Source organism: Bufo gargarizans, chromosome 1 (assembly GCF_014858855.1).
Source record: "Bufo gargarizans isolate SCDJY-AF-19 chromosome 1, ASM1485885v1, whole genome shotgun sequence".
In the NCBI taxonomy this organism is placed as follows: domain Eukaryota; kingdom Metazoa; phylum Chordata; class Amphibia; order Anura; family Bufonidae; genus Bufo; species Bufo gargarizans.
Window position 1 is genome coordinate 297,047,399 of NC_058080.1, and position 20,046 is coordinate 297,067,444.

Consider the following 20,046-nt stretch of genomic DNA (forward strand, 5'->3'; position numbering starts at 1 on the left):
TTTAGTCATGCCTTTCGGTCTGACCAATGCCCCTGCTGTCTTCCAACATTTCGTTAATGATATTTTTAGTCATCTCATCGGCAGGTTTGTAGTCATATACCTAGATGATATCTTAATTTATTCGGCTGATCTGAAAACACATGAAGTACATGTCAGGCAAGTACTGCAGGTCCTACAGATGAATAAATTATATGCGAAAATTGAAAAATGTGTCTTCGCTGTTCAGGAAATACAGTTCCTGGGATATCTATTATCTGCTTCAGGTTTCCGTATGGATCCTAGGAAGGTCCAGGCAATTGTAGATTGGGATCTTCCTGAGAACCTTAAAGCTCTACAACGGTTTTTGGGTTTCGCAAATTTCTATAGAAAGTTCATTAAAAATTATTCAGTGATCGTTAAACCCCTTACTGACATGACTAGGAAGGGGACTGATTTTTCTAAATGGTCTGACGCCGCTAAAATTGCATTTTCCTCTCTAAAAGAGAGATTTACCTCGGCACCTGTTCTAATTCAACCTGATGTCTCCCAGCCTTTTATTGTTGAAGTAGATGCGTCAGAGGTGGGAGTGGGGGCTGTATTGTCTCAGGGTCCGTCTCCTGGCAAATGGCGTCCTTGCGCTTTCTTTTCCAAAAAGTTATCTACAGCAGAAAAGAACTATGATATTGGAAATAGGGAACTGTTGGCGATTAAACTGGCATTTGAAGAGTGGCGTCACTTCTTAGAGGGAGCAATCCACCCCGTCACGGTGATTACGGATCACAAAAACCTTCTGTACCTAGAATCGGCTAAGCGTCTCACCCCTAGACAAGCTAGGTGGTCGCTATTCTTTACCAGATTTAACTTTGTAATCACCTATCGTCCTGGGGCAAAAAATACCAAGGCAGACGCATTATCTCGTAGTTTCCCTGGAGGGGGTAATGTTAGTGATCCGGTACCTATTTTACAAAGAGGAGTGGTTGTCTCTGGTGTACACTCTGTTCTAGAGGGAAAGGTGTTAGAGGCCCAGGGGGACGCCCCGGCCTCTTGCCCCTCAGAGAAATTGTTTGTACCGTTAAACCTGCGTCTTGAATTATTAAAGGAACATCATAATTCGGCACTTGCTGGGCACCCGGGTAGTAAAGCAACCTTGGAGCTATTGTCTCGTCGTTTTTGGTGGCCAAGGTTGCGTCAGGATGTAATGGATTTCGTGTCTACTTGTTCTACTTGTGCACGCGCGAAAGTCTCTCATACACGTCCAGCAGGGTCTTTATTGCCACTTTTCATCCCCAATAGGCCATGGACACATCTGTCAATGGATTTCATCACTGACTTACCGTTGTCTGCGGGTAAAACAGTTATCTTGGTAGTAGTAGACAGGTTTAGCAAAATGGTACACTTTATTGCGCTACCCGCACTTCCTAATGCTACGACTCTTGCTCAGGTGTTTATCAGTGAAATCGTGAAGCTTCACGGGGTCCCTTCCGATGTGGTTTCGGATCGGTGAACCCAGTTTATTTCTAAGTTTTGGAAAGCTTTTTGTTCCCGTTTGGGGGTACACTTGTCCTTTTCCTCAGCTTTCCATCCTCAGTCGAATGGACAGACTGAGCGTACCAACCAAAACCTAGAAACATATTTAAGGTGTTTTGTGTCTGAAAACCAAGAGGTGTGGTCATCATATTTACCGTTAGCCGAGTTTGCCATAAATAATCGCTGTCAGGAATCCACTGGCAAGTCACCATTTCTTGGTGCATACGGTTTTCATCCCCAATTTTGTACTTTCAAAGAGGGGGGGTCTTCTGGGGTTCCCGAAGAGGAACGGTTTTCTTCATCTCTTTCATCGGTATGGCAGAAGGTGCAAGCTAACTTGAAAAATATGAGTGGTAAATATAAATGCATGGCCGATAAGAAACGGTCGCCAGGTCCGGACCTAGGAGTGAATGACTATGTGTGGTTGTCTACTAGGAATATTAAGTTGAAGGTTCCCTCTTGGAAACTGGGCCCTAGGTTCATTGGTCCTTATAAAATAGTAGCCGTCATTAACCCTGTGGCTTTTCGCCTGGAGCTACCTCAGACTTTTAAGATCCATAACGTCTTCCATAAGTCGTTACTCAAGAAGTATGTTCCACCTCTAGAACCATCACCGCTGCCACCTCCTCCTGTTATTGTGGATGGTAATCTGGAGTTTCAAATATCCAGAATTGTTGATTCTCGTCGGGTCCGCCGCTCTCTTCAGTATCTGGTGCATTGGAGGGGTTATGGTCCCGAGGAAAGAATGTGGGTTCCAGCGTCAGAGGTAAACGCCAACAGGTTAATTCAGGCTTTCCATGCCTCTCATCCTGAGAGACCTGGTCCTGAGTGTCCGGAGGCCCCTCGTGAAAGGGGGGGTACTGTCACGAGGGTGTCAAGAGCCACGTCTGACTCCGTTATACCCGGGGTCAGGAAGTCGCAGCGGGTGGCTGCGCGCTCTATGTCTAAAGATCTCGTTGTTTCTTAGTGATTGTTTTCTGTGTTTGCCTTGCAATCCTTTTTGTCTCACTCAGGGATCCGTAGCTTCTCCTCCTCAGCTGTTTCTTGTCTGCCACTCCCAACCTCCTTATATTCTCCTCTCACACTTCTCTAGCTGCCAGTTATAGAGCTTCCTGCCTGGACTTCTATACTGACCCACTGGAGCTGTGAATCCTGGTTTTTGTTCCAGAGTGCTACCCTCCGGATCCCTGTTGGGCTTTTTGTTGTCTCCTGTTGTCGCCCACCTGGGATTATATGTTTAGTCTGTATTGTCTGTCCTCCCCTTGGTGTTTTCCTTTAGAGCTAGTGGTGCGGACTAGTGTTCCCACCGCCCTGTTCACTATCTAGGGCTCATCTTAGGGAAAGCCAGGGTTTTAGGCACGTAATCGGCGTACGGGTGAGGAACTCGTCTAGGGACGTCAGGGCAGCCAGGTGCCAGCCGCAAGGTGAGTCAGGGGTCACCACCTTCCCTTTCACTTGGGCAGGGCCTTCCTCTTTCCCTCCCTCTGTGTCACGTATGTGATAGTCACGCCGATCGTGATAGCTGCCCTCAGTAAGGGCAGCATAGTGCATGTGAGAGGTTCCCTTTAATATGGAACATTTTATATATGGGCCATGTAGATATTACAGACATTTTCATTTGCACATCTCTTATCAAGAATAAAAATGTTCTCATTAATGAGATCTTTCATGACTTTCACCATGACTGTGCCATAGGCGTGTTTCTTGCCTGCTTCTTACTAACTTTGGTTGAGACATTTTCTATGCATTTGGCTTACACCTGAATTTGGTTCTTTGCGTAGTCTGGTGTTTGCTGGGAGTTTATTTTTTATTTTTTTGTAGTTATGCCTAAATACCCGTTTTTCGGTGCCTCTTTGCCGGTTATAATGACAGCTCTGTACAGTTCTTTTCCAGAGTCTCCAATCCTTGTCCATCCGATTTGTTTGAGTGCTTCCTGGGATTTGTGGCTTTACAATCTTATTGCTATCTGTATTTTAGCTGTGTTTTGTGGTGGCTTCAGCTTTCTGTTAGCTGTTTGGGTTCCTGCTAATTTTGTTTTCCTCTTACCTACATTCATCACTCTCCACATTATTGCCATCTGTTCCATTGCTTGACTACAACTTCCTTATCCATTTTTATGTCATTTGTTGGTGAGTTTATTATTCTGAATTTGTTGTTTGAAATAAGCTTCTTAAAAGTTTTCTGTCCAAAGTCCAGTTTTCATCTAACTGCTGTATGCGGGTGATGCTAGGGAGGCTCGTCCACGTCACCGCCTGCCATTGGCTGCTCCCCCCGACATCAGATATTTTTCATCCGTGTAAAGGTAGAAGCAGCAGCTCTGGTGCGGGGACCAGGAGAGGTGCTGGGAGCAGGAAGAGGGGTAAGTAAATTACCTGTGAGGGGCACATGGGGGGGCTGTTTAAGAAATTGGACAATTTATTTAAAAGATATCGACAGTATCCCCTATAACAGTGACATCTACAGTACCCTGCCCCATTAACAGTGACCTCCACAGCCCCCCACCCCTTAACACTGACCCTACCACAGCACCCTGCCTCCTTAAAATGGGACCTCCACAGCACCCCACCCCCTTGACAGTGACCTCCACAGGGGCCCGCCCCCTTAACAGTGACCTCTACAGCACCCGCCTCTTAACACTGAACATAGGTTACAGTCTCCTTAACTGTGACCTCCACCATTCTCGGCCCCCTTAACAGAGACCTCCACAGCAACTTCCCCTTTAACAGTGACTGCCACAGTACTACGCTCCCTTAACAGTGACCTCCACTGTACCCCGCACCCTTAACAGTGACCTCAAAGTACCCCGCTGCCTTAACAGTGACCTCACAGTACCCCGCTGCCCCTTTAATACTGGCCTCCACAGTCCTCTCCTCCCTTAACAGTGACCTTCACAGAGGCCTGCCCCTTAACAGTAATATTCACAACACCCTCCCCTTTAACAGTGACCTCCACAGTGGCCGCGCTTTTATTAGTGACTACTACAGTACCCCCTCTCCTTAACAGTGATTTGACAATAACCCTCCCCCTTAACAGTGACTTCCACAGAGCTCCATTCCCTTAAAATGTGACCTCCACAACACCCCACCCCTTAACAGTGACCTCTACAGAACCCCTCCCCATAACACTGACCTCCATAGTGGACCGTCCCCTTATCTGTGTCCTGCGCCGTTCCCTGCCCCCTTAACAGAGACCTCCACAGCAGCCCACCCCTTCAACAGTGACCTCCACAGCGGCTGCCCCTTTATTAGTGAACGCCACAGTACCCCATCTCCTTAACAGTGATTTCCAAAACACCCCACCCCCTTAACAGTGGCCTCTACAGAAATCTGCTCCATAATACTGACCTTCATAGCGGACCGTCCCCTTAACTGTGACCTCCACAGCAGGTTGCCCCCTTAACTGTGACCTCCACAGCACTCCACTCCCTTAGCGGTGTCATTCACGGCGCCCTGCCCCTTTAAAGGTGACCTACAGCAATGAAGAAAAATGGCTGGGTTCTTATGGAAACCTTATTTAAAACTCTGTATGTAGAGACTAAGGGCCTGCGAGCTTCTATTGGCTAATGTAGGTCAGGTGATGGTAAAGTACCATCAGGCTCGGACTGGCCCACAGGGGTACAGGGGAATACCCCGGTGGGCCCCTGAGCAATGTGGGCCCCTAGTCTCTCACCCCCTGCACAAGTGGCACATAACACAGTAGATTTACTGTACTACATACATATATTTAATGTACAGCACCTCAACCAGCCTATGTTCATATAAAAAACTTGTTAGATTATTTACTATATTTGAATGTATTTGCACGGTGGGCCCCCAAAATAAATTTTACTGGTGGGCCCTAGGCATCCCAGTCCGACACTGAGTACCATATTTGCATTTTTTGGGGAATATCTCAGGAACCGTACGTGCTAGAGAGCTGAAATCCCAGACACCTGATGTACCTGTGTGCCAAATGTTGTGATTGTAAATGCGACGGTGGGGATTCTTTTAGCGGACATACATACATACACTCAGCTTTATATATTAGATCCACATTTGTAATGTGCAGCTACCTAGCCTATTTTACATCATATTTCACATGTTCTGGAAATGCTGTACATATTTGGTAAATTAATTTGAGGGATACAGGTCGACTTACATAACCTTTGGTACTAGTCGTTATTTTACATGTCTCTAATTACCCGATTCTAGCAAAGTAAGCTGTATACACATGTAACCAGATGACATTTTACTCTTGGTCAAGAACAAATGTCCTCACAGAGTGTATTTTTACATTTCCCAGAATCAGTTTTTTAGTTTTTTTTTAGCTGTGCACTTACTGGTTTACATGTCCAGAACCATGTTGTTATTGCATGATATCATATACGATACTGCAGGCCCATTCTTCATTATTTAGCTCATCATTTTATATGGCCTTATGTTTTATGTGATGAATCCATAAGAACTAAGGAGTACTGTACAAGCAGTGGTGTATCCACCATGGAGGAGCATCAGCAACTCACAAGGGGCACAGGAGATGGAGTGTCCAGCACTGAATCCCTTCTATTCCCAACATGAAAACACAGCATTTTCATCCAGCGGCCACTAGGGAGAGCTCAATGCAAAGGGATTTTACAGCTTTCATTTTACATTTAATGATAGCTATATAACTACCTATGCACTGAGCTCCCTCTAGTGGTGGCTAGAGTGCTAGAATGTTGCCACATGAAAGGTGGAATCTGATTGTTGTCTCTGGGCAACTAAGCCAGTTCTACTTTTCACCATTTTGATAAATAACCCCAATAGTGTTCATAATGAGTGACATGTTTATAATGCACCTGTTCCATTTTTTCCAAACATTTCGGGCCCAGCAGCAGTGGCAGTGAGAGTGGAAGCGCTTATCTCTCTATTCATCTGTATCGCCGTCCTCAGGACAATGATACAGATGAATGGTGCGGAGGAGCAAGGGAGAGGTGTCTCCCTTGCCTGTTCCTATGATAGGCTACAAGGACTAGGCCTGTGGTGGCGGCGCAATGACGTAATTTCGCCGCCTGAGCCGTACAGAGCGGGACACAGGCCGGAAGAGGCCTGCACCGCATCGCAGTTTCATGGAGGTAAGTATAAGTATTGTTTTTATTACTTTTAGTACAGAATGGCAAGAAGGGGGGTGGGGCCCTATATACTGGCATATTATGGGGAGGAGCACTATGGAGGGGGGGGGAAGCACTATGGGGGACTCTAATAGGAGCCCTATATACTGGCACATTATGGGGAGAGCACTATGGAGAGGGGGGAAGGAGCATCATGGGGGAATCTAATGGGGGCCCTATATACTTGCACATTATGGGGGGGAACTATGGAGAAGGGAGGTAAAGAGTACTATGAGGGCATTAGATAGTGGCATTTAATACTGGCAGCCATTTTGGTAAGAGAAGGGGGAGAGAAGCATTATGGAAGCATCTATGTGGGGCAGTCTATAGGGGCATTTTATACTGCCACATTTTGAAGGGCACTATGGGGACGGGGGAGGAGCACAATGGGGCATCTTCTTGGGGCACTATATAGGAGTATTTTATACTGGCACATATTATAGGGACACTATGGGCACCTTAGATCAACTGGGGGCTCTAAGTGTTTTTTGGAGTGGCACACAGTAAGGGTCATTGGAACACATGAGGGCATTCTGGGGACATTGACTGGGGGCACTAAGAGGAGGTATTTTTTATTTATTTTTTACTGCCACACAACAGAGCATTTTTTTTTGTACTGGCGCACATTATAAGAGGGCTTTATTACAACTGGGGGACTATGGGAGCATTATTACTTCTGGGACACAATTACTGTTGGGGGCACTGTAGGAGCACTATTACTACTAAGTGCACTCTGGCACAGAATTATTACTATTGTTGGGATTTTGAGGAGCACTATTACTGAGGGGGCACCCTGGCACAGTATCAGCTTAGCACAGTTATTTTTGGGGAACATTATGGTTACATTATTATTGTCTAAAAGGCTCTATTTGCTGGGTGCAGTTATTTTTTAGGGCACTGTGTGCCAATAATTATTGAAGGAGGTGCTATCTGTGTGTAACTAGTATTTTCAGGGGGGTTTATCTGTTTCTACAGTATAGTTTTGGGGGGCACAGCATCTCAGTATTGGGGGTGCATAATGGGATGTTGAGAAGCTGGGAGTAAAAGTAGGAAAGTAAAATGTCTGTCAAACTCTGCAGAGACGAGAGATGGCTGAAAGAAATCATCATGGCGGTCTGGTCTGAATGGAGAAGATGAAGAAAGAGAACATCTACATCAAAAGAGACGTCACTGTATGTAAGAGGTATGGGCGCGATATATGGGTGGGGCTGTGTGTGGGTGTGGCTTGAGGGTGGAAGGGGACACAGGGGCCCCATAATCTCCTATTTCCCGGGGAAGTGCCCCTCCAGAGACCAGGCTCTGGATCCGCCACTGGCTCGAGCCCAATGCTCGAGTCTCCTCCCCACACGTTTCTTGTCTGCTACACAGCCAATAAACGTGCAGGTAAGTGCTGCCCTCACTGTAATGCAGTAGCCATGCTGGCCGTAACGCGTCATCGGATGCTATATAGCACCCGATGATGCGTGTTTGGCTCAGTCTTAGCGTTTCCGTTTTTCCGTTCTGTTGAAAGATAGAACATGTCCATTCAAGTCAATGGGTACGCAAAAAAGTAACACATGCGGAAATGCACCCGTATGTCTTCCGTATCTGTTCCGTTTTTGCGGAACCATGTATTGAAAATGTTATGCCCAGCCCAATTTTTTCTATGTAATTACTGTATATGCCATACAGAAAAACAGAATGGAAAAACGGAACGGAAACGGAACCCCAACGGAAACAAAAAACGGAACATTGGATCCATGAAAAATGGACCGCAAAACACTGAAAAAGCCATACGGTCGTGTGAAAGAGGCCTTAGGCTGGTTTCACACGGGCGTTGCGGATTGGGTCCGGATGCGTTCAGAGTGCGTTCAGTGAAACTCGTTTCCACATCCCAAATACCTTTTTAAATTTGTTTGTGCATACACTGTACTGTACTACAGACTTTCAAGCATATATAGCATTTAATATGAAGAAGGCGAGCAGTAAGGGACGAGGCAGTGACCGTGATGCTGATGGTGCACGCAGAGGCCATGGCCCTGGGCACGGTGAAACACAAGAAAAACAATCATCCACGATACCTAGCTTCATGTCCCAGTTTGCAGGGCGTCACAGGACACCACTCTTGAAGTCAGACCAGTGCGGCCAGGTGGTCGGTTGGATTGCAGCAGATAATGCTTCCAATCGCTTAAACACCACCCTGTCTTACACCAAGTCCAGTCTCAGTAGCCAAGAGTCTGCTCAACACAATCCTCACCCCGATCCTCCATCCTCCCACCATGGACAGTCTTGGCAAACAAGTGATCCCACATATATTCCAAGGAGCTCTTTTCTGTGCCATTCCTTGATTTGGCCCTATCGCCAAGCTCGCTTGAAGAGGGACAGATCTTATGCCCTAATTCCCAAACTCTTGAGCATCCACAGTCACAAGAAGATGACGGTGGGGAGCGGCAATTACTGTTTAATGATGAATGATAATGAGACACAGTTGCCAATAAGTCAACGGCAATTACTGTCTCAAGAGGTTGATGAAGAGGATGAGACACAGTTGTCAATCACTGAGGTTGTGGTTAGGTCAACAAGTCAGGAGGATGAGCAGAGTGAGGAAGTGGAAGAGGAGGTGGTGGACGATGAAGTCACTGACCCAACCTGGGAAGGTGGAAAGCCGAGCGAGGACAGCAGTACAGAGGGGGAGGGATCTGCTTCACCCCAACATGCTGGAACAGGCAGTGGGGTGGCAAAAGAGAGAATGCGGGCCACACCAAACAGGCCTGGAACTGTGCCATGTAGCACCCCCTTGCGGAAATCTCGCTTGCCAAGGGGTAGGTGTTCCGAAGTATGGTGCTTTTTTGAGGATAGTGCGGACGACAAAATACTACTAGTTTACAACCTGGGGCGTGAACACTAGCAACCTCACCACCACTAGCATGATCCGCCACACTGCATCCAAGGACAGTAATAATTGGGCTGAACGCCTGGGTCCACAGTCTGTGTCTGCGGGTCACACCACTGCCTCCTCTTCCCCTGTGTTACGTGCTGGCCAATCCCCTGTCAAAGGCGCAGGCCCGGATGCCTCCTGCCTTGCACCTGGACCTTAGCAAGCACCATCAGCAACCACATCCACTTCCGTGTCCCAGCGCAACGTACAAATGTCCTTACCCCAGGCATTTGAACTCAAACGCCAATACCCTGCCACCCACCCACAGGCCATAGCACTAAATGCGCAACTTTCCAAATTACTGGCCCTGGAAATGTTGCCATTTAGGCTTGTGGACACTGAGGCCTTCCGCAGCCTGATGTCAGTGGCTGTGCCACGTTACGCAGTCCCCAGTTGCCACTATTTTTCAAGGTGTGCTGTGCCCGCCTTACACCAACACGTGTCCCGTAAAATCACACGTGCCTTAACCAATGCAATTACTGGGAAAGTCCACTTAACCCCAGACACATGGATGGGTGCATTCAGCCAGGGACACTACATTTCCCTGACGACACACTGGGTGAACGTTGTGGAGTCTGGGAGAGAGTCGTACCCTGGGATGGCACAGGTGCTACCGACGCCAAGGATTGCGGGCCCTACATCGATCAGGGTTTCCACCAGCACCTGCATTAGTGCCTTCAACCCTCACTTATCCTCCTCAGCCTCCTCCTCCACTTCCAACTCTGAATTATCTACGTGCAGCACCAGTCAGCCATCAGTCGTTAGCTGGAGCAGTGTAGCACTGCAGTGGGGAAGCGGCAATAGGCCCTGCCGATTACTCCTCATGCTTTACAGATAAAAATTTGACCGCTGAGGAAGGTCCATTTGAGACCGAAACGTCCGGTCCGCTTTCTTTATTTTAGATTTTGGTGAAAATTGGGCAAGTGGATTATGAAAATAATGTATGAATAATAGATCTCCTCTTAAATGTAGCAAATATCTGAGTGCCTCAATCTCTACTACATGTAATGTGGCTAATTTAGCCTTTTGTTGGCACCCGAACTCTCAGAGTGCAGTTCTCTATTTCTCTTCTTTTATTCTGTGACAGGATCAAAGACCTTTCAAAAATCAATATGGAATTCTGCTGCATGGATCAGTCTTAAACTTTCTACTTTACACCACTTTCTGCCAGTTATTTTTATTTTGCTACCCAAAGTTTCATGCAGCAATATACCAATTGGCTGCATTAGTTACTTTACAGGCACTCCCTTTGTAACCAATGTGGACACCATGTGTATTGTACTTAGTGATTTGACTGAGAATAAATCTATAAATAAGTCATTGTGGAGAAGAGTTATTGTTAGCGCATCAATATGGAAACTGCGCAATTAATTTTTAATCACAAGTAAAACAGTCCTCGCCGATTGTTTCCATCCATGCTATTTAATACATATTACATTTTTTCTGAAGATAAATGTATAATTGTATTTTTCATTCTGAAAGCATGCAGCTGTGACTCTGCAACAAAGCTCGGACAGGAAAACAGACTAAACCGTCTATCGTTTGTTCTGGGATTGTGATTGTTTGTAATGCTCTTGTCACATTACATCAGACCTCATCTCGATTGCTTCTGGCTTCCAGGAATGTCAATGATTTAAGCTAAAAATACCAGCTGCGTATCCAATATAACAGATGAAATTCATTGTCCAAGATGGTATTAAAGGGATATTTGTACAGATAGAGATTCCGTCTGTGCAAGTGGTAAATATTTCATATTCTATCATTTAAATGGATACAATATAGGGGAGGTAATATATTGTCTTACATTTAGCCATTCTGGAGGTTGCACTCAGAGGGATAAAGTTCATCTATTGATTGGTCCCATATCCCAAAACCTTGTCTGTTCCCAGTTTTGAAAAAAAAAAGTGCAAAAACTGTTTGGAAATAAAAAATCTTCCCTAGGGTGTAAAAACTCTACTAAGGATTCAGCATAATGAGGCAATTGATCAAGGTTATGAAACACCTTAAGTGGGATATTTATCAAAACCAGTGTAAAGGAAATCTGGCTTAATTGCCCATAACAGCCAATCAGATTCCACCTTCCATTTTCCAAAGTAGCTCTGAAAAATTAAAAGTGGAATCTTATTGGTTGCACTGGGCAACTAAGCCAGTATTCCATTAGGAATAGTTTTCCTAATACTTTTTCTTCCTTTAGGCTAGTTTTGATACTCTCCCCCAATAGTCAGGTTTACCCTCCAGATGAATTGCACCTACCTGCACGATTTGTCCTAAGTGATGGCCCAAAACTGGACAGCTGCCCCTTCTAAGCTAAGTGCAGGGGCCTAAACCAGAATGGGAAAAGAATAGTAAAACAGAAAGAGTTGAAAGCCAGACAGGTGAAACCAAATACACAGCCAAGTGAGACCAGGAAAAAACGTCAGCTATTAAGTCAGCAGGCAAACGAAAGGTCACAACAAGCAGAGTCAAATACCAGGTCAGAGGCAAAATAAGTAATCTGAGGCAATTTCAAAGTAACAAGCAAAAGGTCAATGATCCAGAGTGGCAAACACACAGCTAGCTAGTGAGGCTTAGAAAACCAATCACAGGTACCTGTGGCCATCAGCATATGCCTCTTTAAATAGCCTGCCTAAGGAAGCATGTGACGGTGGCACAGCGCCTGAATGGTCTGGCATCCTGGCTCCCTGATAGGTCGAACAGCCCCAATTGACAGCAGTGCTGGTTGCCATGGCAACATAGTGATGTCTGCACTGCCTCCATATTATAGTAGGTGTGTGACAGTATCTTTCCCCATGACTTTCCAGGAACTAGAGATGCACTGAAATGGCTGAATAGAAAGTCAGAATGATGTACTTCACACAAGAGGACAACTCTTATTTTCATTTATAGGGAAGTTACTGATCAAATATATAGTAGTCTAGATCTAGAGTACTCAAGGATTATGTTGACGTTCTGGCATCAAGAATTATTGTGAACATCACCATTTAATGCATCAGTTAAATGAGAGAAAAGGCTAAATAAAGTCCTTTATGTTGGTCATTCAACAGACAAGGTTCTGGGATATGTCATCTTTTTATGATGGATTGAAGTCCAACCGTTTAATTTTGTATGGCAGAAATGTAACTTACAGGGGGTGTACAAAAAAAATATATAATATATATATATATATATATACACATATATAAAATATATTTTTAAAAATTCCCCCATCCCCACCCAGTGGTACCTGTCAAGTGATCTATATTTACTTGCTCCCTGCTGCTCTGTTTTAGCTATGTGGCTGTCTTTACTGGACTTCTGATCCATGCCTGTCAACTTCCACAAACACAAGGCCACCGTAGCTAAAGCCATTTTGGGGTACACATAACTTTCTGATTAACTTTTAACTCTTTCTGGGAGGGAGATGGGAAAAACAGTAATACTGCCAATGCGTTTTTACGTTATAAATTTTACGACGTTCATTTTTCGGTATTAATAACATAATATCTTTATTCTCTGGGTCAGTACAATTACAGTGATTGTTTTACATTTTACAACTTTTTTTTAGATAAAACACCCTTTTTTTTTTTTTTTTTGCATTGCCGCTTCCAAAGACCTATAACTTTTTTATTTTTCATTCTATGGAGATGTGTGAGGGCTTGATTTTTGCGGGATGACTTGTATTTTTCATTGGTATCATTTTGGAGCAAATGGTGCTTTTTTATCGCTTGTTATTATGTTTTTTCTGTGGCAACTAAGAATAAATGAGCAATTCTGTATTTTTTTTTACTTCTTTTTTATGTTGTTCACGGACAGCTTTTTGATTGCTTTTAAAATGCAATACACTATCCCTATAGAGCATTGCATTTTAATGGCAATGCTATTCTAGCTTTGACCAGAAGCCTGCGCCAGAGAGGCGCAGCCTGCTGGAAATTACTGAAGGCTGGTCTGGGGCCTACATCAGACCCCAGTCAGCCTTCACACACATCGTCACCCCACAATCGCATTTTCGGGGTGCCAATGGCAGACAAAGGGAGTCCGCTCAGCACTTTACATGTGGCGGACGCCATTGCCCGCGGCTTCTAAAGTGTTAAACAGCCCGGATCGGCACTCCTGCCAGTCCAGGCTGTTAGAACAGGGCCGTGGCTTTCATGTGAGAGCCGGGTTCCCGCTCCCCACTGCACACGGGACCCGTGCAGCGCTTACACTGGGCTGCCGTAAAAAAGCGGCGGCCCAGCCTAAGGCCCCTTAGTAACTGCCAAAAAAACACCTATGGGTGGTCAATAAGGGGTTAATGTTTACCTTTTACATGTTACACAGATACCAGCTTGTACATGCATATCAACTTTACAGACAATATTAATAAAAGAGTGAGCTATGATCATTCCCTTATGGGACATGTGATGGCAAAAAATATAACAGACTATTACTCCATAAGCATTTATTGGGAAGTAGAGGGATTCAACCTTAGGGCTCATTCACACGACCGTGGTTTGGTTCAGCATCTGAGACGCATTTTTTGCAGCTCGGGTGCGGACCCATTCACTTCAATGGGGCCTCTAAAGATGTGGTCAGCACTCCGTGTGCTGTCCGCATCTCTTGCTCCGTTCCGTGGCCTTGCAAAATTTATGAGTCATGTCCTATTCTTGTCCGTTTTGCGGACAAGAATAGACATTTCTATACAGGGCCGTCCATTCCGCAAATTGCGGAATGCACACGGGCGGTATCTGTGTTTTGCAGATCCGCAATTTGCGAACCAAAACAAGACAAGCCCTTATATCTACATTATGGCTGTTCTACAAAGGCAGCACAGTATTTCTAAAAACTGATAAAGTGCTCAAATATTTCTTAATCTGATCATGTCATAGAAGACTTATGCAGCTCTGAAACCTTCCCATTAGCCCGGAAGTGCTTGAAAAATTAGTCAGAGAGGCAGAAAAGCTAAATAAAATAATTGAATACTTTCTTTAGGTATGTTTATTAAAGTCTGTGATCATAGTATAATAAATAATAAAACGTTCTCTTATCAACTTGCTTTTTATTTAAAAAAAAAATCTATTATCATCTTTCCATGTTTTTTTTTCACAAACTGCATATCATCACTATAGACCAGGGATCAAAAACCTCTGGCACTCCCAGAATTCTCCTTTCACTTCTATGGGAGCTACAAGAACAGCCATGTAAGTGTGCATGCTGGGAGTTGTAGTTTCACAGCAGCTGGAGTGCCAAAGGTTGCTGATCCCTGCTATAGACTCTGGCTGATAAGGTGTCCATAATTACATCATTACCCTGTTGAATTGGATTCACATAGATTAAATAAATATTTCAAATAAATGCAATAAATGAAGCATGTCCAGCCATCCTTCATGACACAGAACACAAAATGAGATCAGTAATTTATATTTGTGTTCATAACAATTACATCATGAATTTTGCATTCTTTCCCAATGTCATCCCTGAGTTGGGGGCTGCAGATATATATACGTATTAAAGAAATAACGAGTCATAATTTGCAAAGCCTACAGAAAGCAGTGGTTACTGGCAAAAATAGAAGCTGAGGCATATAAGCTAAAAGGATCGTCAGCGCTGCCCCTCTTCACACTCACTCATCAGTGTAATTAACAGTTTTACTTGTCAGCACAACAACTGTCAGTATCATTTCAGCAGCTTCGACGTTCAAATAATAATATACTCATGTCTCTTCTCATCAAAGAAATTACTACATTTACATGTATAATTGATATTAACTTAAAGGGCTTGGCTCATTTCAGACATTGATGGCATATTGCTAGGATACGTTGATAGAGATGTGGACTTCATTCTCTGAATCAGCTAAGAAAGCTCCCACATACTCCAGCTCTCATACAACACCTTATTTTCTCCGGAGCACGAAAGTTCCATCCTACCGAGAACACGCCTCCTTGCTACGGCATATATGCTTTTCTGCTGTTAGTGAAGACTCCATTACAAGATGGAGCCTATAGTTAGATATTTACATAGTTCACATACCAGTTAGTAAAGCAATGCACAATGCACAGATGCCAAGTGTCATCTCTTTTCATATTTTCATATTCTAGCCAATGTAACAATGCCACATGCCTTAGGGGGAATGCCCCTCTAAAATCTTTTTAAACTGCTGTACTTCCTGTAATAAATGAGAATTTGCTTTGACCCCAGTGTGTGTGTCACAGTTATTTTCTTCTGTGCATGTAAAACCCTTGCATTACTATTAATTTGGAGCAGTAGAGCAAACGTGATCAGCCCTGTTTAAGGGCAACTTTAACAGCTGGAGTCCGATACAAGGGGCTAAGGAGAAGTAACGTCGATGGCCGAAGTTTGGAGTTCCCAGAGCACGGTGGAACACACTTGAGGACGAGGACTGCAGCCTCACAGACCAGGTGAGAAAATGTGGTTATCTCATCTGTCTCTTGCTGTGTTCCACTGTGCTGCGGTAGTCTGTTCTGCAATTGATGTTATGTACGTAGTAGCAACTTCGGTTGATGTAAAATCCTGAGTTCCTAGAATCCTAGAAGAAAAGTTTGAGTTTGCTCTTCTGTGGTTGTGTTTTGCGTTTTGTCTGTGTGATTTGTGTCAGGCACCTTCACAGTTAATGGTTAAGCAGAGCAAGAGATTTCTCCTGGCAGGGGGGGAGGGTTCCGGTTGATTTCTGCTGGACCTGGACTGGGGCATCTTTACAGATGAGGGAGTCGCCTAGGCCCTAGGGGGACTACGGTTAATTTCTGCAAGACCTGGACTGGGGCATCTTATTAGATCTCCCCTTAGGAGGCGGCAGGTGGATTAGTCCATTGTTGGCGTATACTATCCCTGCTGGTTTACAATCAAATCGAAATTCTCTTGGGTGGAAGGACCCCGTATACCCCCACATTCTTTATCAATTGAAGCTTTCAAAATCCCAGAAGAAGGCAGTAGCAGATATTGTTTTGCAAACAATTCAACATTCTTCGTGGTTTGCATTTAGTGAAATGGTGCTTCAGACACTTTTATGCTTGGAAAACCAAGAAGAAAGCAAAGCAGGGGTCCAGAAGATAATTGAATTAAGAAATGAAGATGGTGATACACCAGGAGACCTATCTGTTTGGCCGAGGAAAAAAACAGCAGTAAATCCAAATGCAACTTCACTTTTGGAACTGATAGACTGGTCAGAAAAAGTATATGAACCTCCACTCAAAATATCAGAAATACGAAAGTTTGTTCAAGAGCCAATGCAAGTTCAAAAGTGGCCATGTCATGGACAGTCCATAGAGAGGTGTGTGAAACAAGTAACAGAGGCTTCTGGCAAAGTGTATACTCATGAGAAACAAGAAGGATTCATTAGAGGCCAGGAAGCAAGCAGAAGAATGATGTCTAGGAATAAATCGAAGCAAGATTTGATGAATATTGTTGGTTGAAGCGTAAAAAAATTTTTTACAATGTGTTTTCAATGTTTGATAATAGAGACAGAATATGAATACAATTTTTACCTCATTAAACAACTTTTTGAGCACATTTTTTTGGAGTTTATATGAATTTAGTCCCTTTTTTTGGAAATGTCAATATACATTATAATCCAGCACAAATTTACCAAGCTAAATGTTTATCAATAATGAAAAACCTTTTAAATTAGGATATTACATATCAAAAGGAACATTTTTGGACCCCCTCATTTACATAAATCCCAAATTTTTATGTTTCTCCTCTAAATTGACACACCCTAATATTATAGTGCATTTGTATTGTGCAGCAGTTGTGTGCGGTTTTACTGCGATACTGCAGCTATGCAGAAGGACAAACGCTATTAGAAAAACTAATTGCAACTGGTGTGATATACCAGTGGCCCCCCCAAAAAAATTATTAAGGCAGGGGTGTGATTTACCTATAATATACTTCCTGCATTTATAGTGCATTTGTATTGTGCAGCATTTGTGTGCGGTTCTGCTGAGATACCACAGCTATATAGAGGGACAAATGCTATTGGAACAACGAATTGCAACTGGTGTGATATTGCAGTGCCCCCCCAAAAAAATGATTGAGGCAATCCTACAGCGCATGCAAGAAGAGGGCGATTTGAAGATGTGTTGGTCACTTCAGTTACGAGATCATTCTTGCAGCCAACCCATCAACAGCCACCCTCCGGATCCAGTCTCGGGGAACGCCTAGACCAACAGGTGTCTGACTACATTGGGTTAACGGCCGATGTGGACGCTCTGAGAAGCGAGGAACCCCTTAACTACTGGGTGTGCAGGCTTCACCTGTGGCCAGAGCTGGCACAATTTGCCAAGGAATTCTTTGCTTGCCCCTCGTCGAGTGTCCTGTCCGAAAGGACATTCAGCGCAGCAGGGGGGATCGTGACCGATAAGCGCATTTGCCTAGCTCATGATAGTGTGGACTACCTCACATTTCTAAAATTTAATGAGGCATGGATCTCGGAGGTATTCAACACCTGTGACGACCACGTTTAATTTAATTTCCTCGTGCCAGCCCAAACATATCTGCCACCACTCAGAAGAAATAATGGTCCTTGTCTTCTGTAAATACAGTGGCATAAGAGGCCTTTTCTGTCCGGTGAATGCCTAATGTTTGGGAACTCGGAGGAATTCAACACCTGTGACGACCACTTGCTATCGAATTTGAACTATCATTTTTTTTTTTTCAAGAGGGGGATTTTATTAGCCATGTTTTTAATCCAATTTTATATTTTTTGTTCTTTTAAACATATGTATTTGACATGTATTTGTAGTGGCCTGCAGTGCAGTAAAATTGATATCCAATGACCGTCTAATATTATTGTACCTCCAGCCACATAATCACTTGATGTTTTCTGTCTGGTGAATGAATAATTTTTGCGGCCTATAGTCCACTGGCTTGCAGTAAAATTGATATCCATTGACCATCTAATATACCTCCAGCCACATAATCACTTGATATTTTATGTACGGTGAATGCATAATTTTTGGGGCCTGTAATCTAACTGGCCAACAGTAAATTTGTTATATGGTGACCACCTAATGTACCTCCAGCCACATTATTAATTGTTCTTGTCTGTACGGTGAATTAATATTTTTTGGGACCTGTAGTCCACTGGCTTGCATTAAAATTGATATCCATTGATGCCTCGAGTGACACATGGGTCTTCTGGGTAAATACTACAGAGCCAATACAGGTGTTTGAATTTGACTGATTGCAGATGTCATGACTGTTCAATGTTTGACTTTGCTTCCCTGCAATACTATGTATGTGTTACCAGGACCAATAATGAGTGCTGTGCAGCCTGGTCCGATGTACTCACCAATACAGGAGTCAGCTGGGGATACCAAGGGCTGATTGGTGGATGGGTGAGGAAATGGGCTATAGGTATCCGAGCTCCGCAGGCTGGTCGTGCCCCTCCTGCCCACCCCTTTTTTTATTATGTTTGTCCACGGCCTGGTGAAGGGTGATGTAAGGATAGTCATCCCGTGATGGGATGGACTCTGATAGATATATTTATGATAATGGAGTCTGAGTTTATGACTAGACCCATGAATGGTTCATTAAGGTTTGTTAATGTTTGGTTTTATTAAACAGGCTTTGGCCATTTTTACCTCCACTCTTTATTTGGTATTTCATTAATGTTTTAATATTATGGTTTAATTAGGTTGGAAGCTAGGCAAAATATGCCATGTATTGCCATGTATTTAAATACCAAGAATATGGGAAAACCTCAACTGAAAACATGTCAAAAATATCCCACTGATCAAGGGGGACCCTTGGGTTGTCATCCCTTAATACTGACAATAGAGCCCTCCAACCAGCAGACTTGGGAATGTATGTTTTGAGGAAATTTCAATCTGATAAATGTGGGCCCAGGGGACAGTTCCACCTTAAGGACATTGCAGACAGGCCTGTCCCAAATCCCACCCCTAGTTCACTGCCAATACAAGAGCCCAACACCTTGTTAACGGGGAAAGTAGCTAGACCCCTCTTTACTGTAGGGGAGACATTGGAAGTGGAAACAGGATTTTCTGACCATAATTTTTTGTTGGAATGGATGAAGTACACGGCATCAAAGGTAAACAGATCTGGGTGTATCACCTGTGCCACACCACACGTAGGAACTGTGCTCCTTCACCAAATCCTAGTCAATATTCATGTTTTACAAGCATGTATGTGAATCAGACTGCCGATATGCAAGGTTTGGGAGAAGAATTTCTTAATAGAAACCCCTGAACCTGGGGGAGGGATAGCCATATACAAGGGGAATTACACCTGTCTTGAAATAGAGGGCAAAAAAGGGAAAAACATGGGCAGGTTTCCAGAAGGATATTGTGGAACTGTGGTGAATAACACCGGTGAACCCTATCAAAGTAATTTGATGAACCAGCATTAGAGGGTTGTGATCTGGTTGTGTGCAGATATGAAACTGAGGAAAAAGTTGACAATTTCCTGGCATGGACAATGTGCCTTAACCCTACTGTTGATGCTTTTCCATGCATTTAATCCCCTTGACTGGGAGAATACAATTGAGAAAATAAGGAATCCTGGG